A 9,158-nucleotide genomic window follows, 5' to 3' on the forward strand; every position below is an offset into this window, starting at 1 on the left:
TGAGTTCTTGCTATATGTTCCTTGACTTTCCCCTTCCCTTCCCTTCCCTTTCCCTGCCCACCCCTCCCTCCTTCCCTCTTGTCTTTGTTGATTTCTTTTCCTTTCAGTGTTGCTGGTCTTATTTTCCTTGCATCTTGGTATTGTTGGTTAGGTTCCGCTTATAGGTGAGATCATATGGTATTTGTCTTTCGCCCCCTGGCTTATTTCACTTAGCATAATGCTTTCCAGTTCTATCCATGCTGTCGCGAAGTTTAGTAGTTTTTCCTTTCTGCTGTGTAGTATTCCATTGTGTATTATGGTACATAATTTTTTGATCCAATCATCTACTGATGGACGCTTAGGTTGCTTCCAACACTTGGCTATTGTAAATTGTGCTGCTATGAACATTGGGGTGCATAGGTTCTTTTGTATTGGCGTTTTGGTGTTCTTAGGGTATAGTCCTAGCAGGGGAATCACTGGATCAAAAGGCAGTTCCATTTTCAGCTTTTTGAGGAAACTCCACACCGCCTTACACAGTGGCTGTATTAGTCTGCATTCCCACCAACAGTGTACTAGGGTTCCCTTTTCTCCACAGCCTCGCCAGCACCTGTTGTTTGTCGATCTGTTTATGATGGCCATTCTGACCGGTGTGAGGTGGTACCTCATGGTGGTTTTGATCTGCATTTCTCTGATGGCTAGTGATGCTGAGCATCCTTTCAAATGCCTCTGGGCCCTCTGTATCTCCTCCTTGGAAAAGCATCTGCCCAGGTCCTTTGCCCATTTTTTGATTGGATCGTTTGTCTTCTTGGAGTGGAGTCGAGTGAGTTCTTTATATATCTTGGAGATCAAACCTCTATCTGATGTATCATTAGCGAATATATTTTCCCATAGGGTTGGCTCCCTTTTCATTTTGCTGATGTTTTCTTTAGCCGTGCAGAAGCTTCTTATTTTGATGAGGTCCCACTTGTTTATTCTTTCCTTTATGTCCCTTGCTTTAGGAGACATATCAGTGAAAAAATTGCTGCGTGGGATATCTGAGAGTTTCCTGCCAATGTTCTCCTCTAGGACTTTATCAATAATCACTTTAAATGAAAATGACTTAAATGCTCCAATCAAAAGACACAGGGTAGCTGAATGGATGAGAAAACAGGACCTATACATATGCTGTCTACAAGAGATCCACCTTAGAACAAAAGATACACACAGACTAAAAGTAAAAGGATGTAAAAAGATATTCCATGCAAATGGAAAAGGAAAAAAAAGATAGGGTAGCAATATTTGTATCTAACAAAATGGACATTAAAACAAAGGCTATAGTAAGAGACTAAGAAGGATACTACATAATGATAAAGAGCAGTCCAACAAGATGGTATAATAATCCCTGTAAACATTTATGCATCCAACATAGGAGCATCTAAATATATAAAGCAAATCTTGATTGACATAAAAGGAGAGACTGACAATAATACAATCATAGTTGGGGATTGTAACACCTCATTAACATCAATGGATAGATTTTCCAGACAAGAAATCAACAAGAAAATGGTGGTCTTAAATGAAACACTAGATCAAATGGATTTAATTGATATCTTCAGAGCATTTCATCCCAAAGCAGCAGAATACACATTCTTTTCAAATGCACATGGAACATTTTCTAGGCTAGACCACATGTTAGGACACAAACAAGTCTCAAAAAACTTAAGAAGACTAAAATCATATCAAGCATCTTCTCTGACCATAATGGTATGAAACTAGAAATCAAATACAAGAAAATAACTGAATAACACACAAAGACATGGAGGCTAAACCACATGTTATTAAAGAATGAATGGGTTAACAATGAGATCAAGGAAGAAATCAAAAGTTACCTTGAAGCAAATGAAAATGAGGACACAACAATCCAAATTAGTGGGACACAGTGAAAACAGTCCTAAGAGGGAAATTCATAACACTATACACTTATTTCAAGAAACAAGAAAAATCTGAAATAATCTAACTTTATGCTTAAAGGAACTTGAAAAAGAACAAAAAACAAAGCCCAAAGTGAGTAGATGGAGGGAACTCTTGTAATAAATATCAGAACTGAAATAAACAAAATAGAGTCTGAATAAAACAATACAAACATCAATAAAATCAACAGTTGGTTCTTTGAAAAGATAAATAAGATTGATGAATCTTTAACCAGAATCAAGAAAAAAAAGAGACAGGACCCAAATAAATAAAATTAGAAATGAAAGAGGAGAAGGGACAATTGACAATACAGAAATACAAAGGATTGTAAGAAAATATCATGAACCTCTGTATGCCAACAAATTGGACAATCCGGAAGTAATGGATAAATTCTTGGAAACATACAATCTTCCAAAACTGAATCAAGAAGAATCAGTACATCTGAACACACAGATTACAACTAGTGGAACTGAAGCAGTAATTAAAAAAAAAACAAACAAACCCAAAAAACAAAAAACCTCCCAACAAAAAAAGACCTTGACTGGATGGCTTTACAAGTGAATCTTACCAAATGTTCAGAGAAGAACTAACACATATCCTTCTCAAACTATTGCAAAAGATTTAAGAGGAAGGAAGACTCCCAAGCTCATTTTATGAGGCCAGGATTATCCTAATTCCAAAGCCAAGTAAAGGCATTGCAAAGAAAGAAAGTTATAGGCCAATATCCCTGATGGACATAGATGCTATAATCCTAAACAAAATATTACCAATCTGGGTCCAGCAATAAATTAAAAAGATCATACACTATGATCAAGTGGGATTAATTCTGGGGATGCAAAGTTAGTATAATTAGTATAACATTTGATAATCAACATGCTACACTACATAAACAACATGAAGGGTAACAATGATATGATCATATCAATAACTGAGTTTAGCAAGATTATGGGATACAAGATTAATATACAAAGCCTGTTGTATGTATTTCTATATACTAGCAAATAACCATTGGAAATTGAAATTTAAAAATAACTAATACAATTTATAACACAGACATGTTAAATACTTAGGGATAAATTTGATAAAATATGTGTAAAATTTGTATACTAGAAAACTATAAAACACTTTTGAGAGAAACTAAAGACCTAAATATATGGAGAAGTATACCCTATTCATGGATCTGAAAACTCAATTAAATGTCAATTCTTTCCAAAAAGATCTACAGTTTCTCTTCAATCCCAATCAAAACCCAACCAGGCATTTTACAATAACTAGTAAGCTTATTCTAAAATTCATATGAAAATTCAAAAGACCTAGAATAGCCAATACAACTATGGAAGAGTAAAATCAGAGGATTTATACTGTCTGACTTCAAGACTTATTCTGAAGCTACAGTAATCAGTAATGCTATAATGCTAGAGAAGCTACAGCAATGCCAATAGTGGTACTGGCATTAAGACAGACAAACAGAAAAACAGAATTGAAGTACTTCCAGAAATAACCCCACAAACTTTTTTTTGACAGAGATGACAAGGCAGTTCAATAGAGAAGGGATAATCTTTTTCAACAAATGGTTCTGGAACAAATGGACAGCCATATGCAAAATAAAATGAGCTTAACCCCTTTCCTAAGACCATATACAAAATTAAATCAAAATGGACAACAGAACACAATGTAAGGGCTAATATTTTTAAAACAAGGGAAAGAAGGGGAAGGGGCAAGCAAAGGACTCATGGGCACAGACAATGGGGGGATTGACTATGGGAGTGGGGGAGCACGGTAGGGGTAAACAATGCAGAAAAAGGCAGGACAACTGTATCTGAACAATAAATTAAAAAAATTATAATGAGGTAACATTTTATCAATTTTATTTAGATTTCTGGCAAGGTTGTAGTGAAATTAGTCAATTATCCCCATCTATTTGGAAATTAGTTTGCCAGCATTTTAAAATAAAAATTTAAATGTTTATACCCTTTGTCCAATAATTAAACTGCCAGAAGTTTTTGCTGAGGAAATAATTCAAGGAGTTGCAAAAATTGTATGCAACAAGATGTTCATTACAACATTGTTTATAATATCAAAAAAATATTTACAACCTAAATGGCCCATGTAGACTAACGAATTGTGAACTGCCCTAATGGAATTTAGTGCAGCTACAAGAAATTATTATGAGGAGCATATAACTACATGACAAGCCACTTATGATATATTACATAAAAATATAGTACATAAGAGTATCTCCATTATTTTTACAACTTTGTAAAATTGTATATATAAAGGATATATTAAAAAACAATTGATATGTTAAAAAAAATTTTAGAAGCAAGCATAGGATAAGATTTTAGTGACCCTGAGTTTTAAAACATTTCTAATCCCTGACCAAAAAGCATGGAGTATAAAAGGAAGTATAAATAAATTGGACTTATTAAAATTTAAAACTTTTGCTTTTCTGTTATTCAAATGAAAAGGCAAATCTGGGAGAAAATGTTAGCAAAATATATATCCAATAAAGGCCTTATATCTGTAATATAGAAAGAACTCTTTCAACTCAGTAAGACAAACAGCCCAGTTTAAAAATGAGCAAAATATTTTAAAAGATACATGAACCAGGATGATATATAGATGGCAAGTAAGCACAAGATGCTTAACAGCATTAGTTATTAGGAAAGTATAAATTAAAAACACAGTGGGATACCACTTCACTCCCACTGAAATGGCTAAAATTAAAAGGGCAAAGATATGAAGCAAATGGAACACATATACTGCTGCTGGGAATGTAAAATGATATGCCACCCTGGAAAAACAGTTTGGTATTTTCTTAAATAGTTAAATACACACTTACCATATGACCAAACCATTCATTCCTAGATATTTACACAGGAGAAATGAAACTACATCCACACAAAGACTTGTATGTAAATGTTTATATCAGTTTTATTTGTAACAGCCAAAAATAAGAAATAACACAGATTTTTATCAACACATGAATGGATAAATAAATTTGGTCTGTCTATATAATGAGATACCATTTGACAATAAAAAGGAATATAGATACATGTAACAACACAAATGAATCACAAAATAATTATGCTCAATGAAAGAAACCAAACCAAACAAGAATGCCTATGGTATGATTTCATTTATATAGAATTGTGGAAAATACAAACTAATCTATAACACCACAAAACAGATCAATGGTTGCTTGTGGACTGGGGGGAGGGTGTGGGGAGGGAGGGTTAGATGACACAGGGGCATAAGGGAATTTTCAGGGGTGATGGATAAATTTTTTTTACATTTTAATTTTTTCAATGGATAAATTTTTTAAATGTTCATTACCTTTGCTGCAGTGATGGTTTTAAAGGTATATATGTATGCCAGAAGTCACCAAATTGTACACTTTAAACAGGTTTTATTTTCTATATGCTAATTATACTTCAATAAAGCTGTAAACTATATTTTGGGAACAATCGGAGAAATTTGAAAATGAATTGAAGGGCTTGGGAAATGGGTGAAAAAGGTGAAGGGGAATATAATCAATAAAAAAAGAAAGAAAATGGACTGAATATGAGATATCATGGAATTAGTTTGATAATGATAATCCAGTTATGTGGGAGAATGTTCTTATTTTTAGGAGATAAATGCTCAAGTATTTATGAGTATAGGATTATAATATCTATAACTTACCATGATTTTTTCAGAAAAAATTTACATTGTTGAATCTAGATGAAAATTATACGTGTGTTCATTGTACCATTCTTTCAATACTTCCACATAACTGAAAATTTATGTAATTAAAATGCAGGGAAACACATTATGTTGTTTTATTGCCCATCCTCCTGTTCAGAGAAAGACATTATCTGTACTGTCCTAGAATGTAAATAAGTCTGAGTACATTGGCTGTCCTGGGGAATTATCTCTGAACAGGAGGCTAGAGCTAATCACACACAACCAAAAATGATATGAAACAAATATTGAATGGTATTAAATTGATGGAAAAAGTGACAAAAACACATTACATATGCATAATTGATGTCTCTGAAGAGGAAAAGAAATAGATCAGAAAAAAAGTTCAGCAAAATAAAACCTTCCTGAAATAAAAGGCTTGAATCATGATTGGAACAGCTTACTATAACCCAGGTAAAATCAAATTACAAAAATCAAGAGCAGGCATATGCTTCTAAAAACCCCCAACTTCAAGAATAAAGAAAGAATCATGTGGCAGAAAAGTACAAGAAAAAAAGAGAGGTTAGCTTAAGGTTTCTCAATAGCATCACTCAATTTTGGTAGAGAAACATTTACCAAGTTCTCAGGAAAAGAAAGTATATTAACACTCAGGATTCAATCAAGTGGATTCACTACGAGTATTATGGAATAAGGAATTTTTTTTTAATCATGAATTAGACCATGCACAATTGTGGGCGTAGCTGAGGAAGTAAAGGTATGGAAGGGAGAGTTGGAAGATTAGAGAAGTCAATACATCAAACCTTTTGAAACATTGGCATGGATGGATAAATCAGAGCTAGCAGGGAAGTCTGAGAAGCCAGGTACATCCAGCTGAAGTGAGACTGTGAAGGGGGAGCTGATGGAGAAGTCTTTGAAAAGCCTTTGCCTTTGTGGGTCTGCAGCCAAGCATCTGGTGGTAGGCCTGGGGCACTGCTGGTCAACAGGGCTGGGATATGTAAGGAATGGCTGAATATGGAGTGGGAGAGAGGAAGAATTAAAATCTCCTGAGTACCTCTGTGTTTGTCCTTCACTGAATCAGATCTCAAACTTTTAGAGTAATGGTTTGCTCCTTCACTTTGCCCCAAATCTATTGCAATTTCTACTTTTGGACAACTCTAACCTGGAGTCAAACAGGATTCTTGAAAATGTATAACCCAGACAACAATAGAGCAATACAGCTCAATGACCTAATATTTTTTCTATCAGAAAAGTTCCATGGTGAAGTAACATTACCTGAGTTCAGAAATCCCTTCAAGTTTGCTGTTTTCTTTAGTTAAATTCACTTCTAAAATAATGGTCACCAAAGTCAACAATGATCTCCTGGTCACAAAATCCAAGAACCAGTTTTCCATCCTCGTATGAATTAACCTCTAGAATGGACAGTTCCTCCACTGAAATGCTCCTTAAGAACCCTGCCATCTGTGAGCATTTTGCTCACCTGGCATGTTTTTACCTCTCAGGATGCTCCTTCCCATTATCCTCTATAAATAAATTCTTCTTGACCTAGTCATTAAATGTTGGTAGCACAAGCCTTGATCCTAGGCCTGCTTTCCCTATTACTCCATACATTTTCTTTAGGTGGTTGGATGAGATGAAGATGCCACAAAGCTCTCAAATCCTGGCCCTGTACAGAGAGTTGTAGGGGGACCTAGGCAGGCTCAGGAAGTGGAATGCATCTAAAATTCATTAAGAACTTTTTTCCATGCATAGTTTTAAGTACTTTATATAGATAAGTGCATTAAATTCTTGTTATGGGTTGAATTGTGTCCCCTCAAAAAGATATGTTGGAGTCCTAATCCATAGTACCTCAGAATGTGACCTTATTTGGAAATAGAGTCTTTATGGAAGTAATCAAATTAAAGTAACGCCATGAGGGTAGGCCTAATCCAATATGACTGGTGTCTTTATAAAAAGGGGAAGTTCAGACACAGACAGACACCGAGAGGGAACATGATGTGAAGCCTCACATGGAGAAAACGGCCATGTGACTGGAGTAAAGAATCTACAAGCCAACGAATGCCTGAGGCTACTGAAAACTAAGATGCAGGAAACAGCTCCTGATACCTTGATTTCAGACTTCTGATCTCCAGAACTCTGAGACAATAATTTCTGTTGTTTTAAGCCACTCAATCTGTAGTACTCTGTTACAGCAGCCCCAGGAAGCTAATGCACTTCTCATGTCAAATCTGAGATAGGTACTAGTGTGAAATCCTGAAGAAATCAGGACAGAGAGTTTAACTAACCTTTCCAAGGTCACATAGCTAGCAACTAGTAGATCCAGGGTTAAAACCATGACAAACTGATTCCTGAGCCTGCTTATCTAATCACCATTGCAAACTGCCTCTTAATATTTTTAACAGCATTGCTCCTAGTAACAAAAAAGTTGAATGGGGGAGGGGTGAATAAATCTTAAAATGCAAACGTGGAATAAATTATTGCATATCCACCCCATGAACTATCATACAACCATTCAAAAGAGTTAAAATAAAGCAAGATGTAGATATGGTCATATAACATGATCCCACATTTGCAAATCAAAGCAGCAATCCATACATAGCTTTTATTTGATTAGGAGCATGGTAATAACATGTGTACAGTCATGCACCATACTTAATGATGTTTTGGCCAACAATGGACCACATATACGACGGTGGTCCTATAAGATTATAATGGAGCTGTCACCTAATGATATGGTAACATAATAGCACAACATTTTTGTGTATAAACAATCTCACTGTGCTGCCAGTCATATTAAAGTATAGCACAAACAATTATTTATAGTATATAATACTTGATAATGATAATGTGACTGTTACTGGTTTATGTAGTTACTATATTATATTTTTTATCATTAGAGTGTAGTCTTTCTTAGAAAAAAAGTTTGCTGTAAAACAGTATGTTGTGTTAAACCAGCTGCAGCCTCATACATTGTGTTTACTGCGTCTCTTGATAGCATCATTTTCTCTTGTGCTTGATTTAATCTCATGTTGTTTTATAAATTTAGTGTAGGCTAAGTGTGCAGTGTTTATAAAGTCTACAGTAGTGGACAGTAATGTCTTAGGCCTTCACATTCACTTACTACTCACTCACTCACTCAGAGCAACTTGCAGTCCTGTAAGCTCCATTTGCATTAAGTGTCCTATACAGGTATAACACTTTTTATCTTTTATACTGTATTTTAATTGCACTTTTTCTATGTTTAGATATACAGATACTTACCATTGTGTCACAACTGCCTACAGTATCCAGTACTGTAACATGCTGTACACATTCGTAGCCTACGAGCAATAGACTATCTAGGTTTGTGTGAGTACACTATGTTTGCACAAAGACAAAATCACTCAGCAATGCATTTCTCAGAATGTATCTCCATCATTAAGAGGTGCATGACTGTATATCAGAGCACAGACTATATGAGCACAACTGTATGTAGTAGCTGATTAGTGTTGGTTACCTGTTGGAGGTGAATAGGGGAAGAGGAAATTCAATAAATAATAAATGTATTA

Source organism: Pteronotus mesoamericanus, unplaced genomic scaffold, assembly GCF_021234165.1.
Source record: "Pteronotus mesoamericanus isolate MK-2021 breed Mesoamerican mustached bat unplaced genomic scaffold, CSHL_Meso_final contig_173, whole genome shotgun sequence".
Taxonomy (NCBI): domain Eukaryota; kingdom Metazoa; phylum Chordata; class Mammalia; order Chiroptera; family Mormoopidae; genus Pteronotus; species Pteronotus mesoamericanus.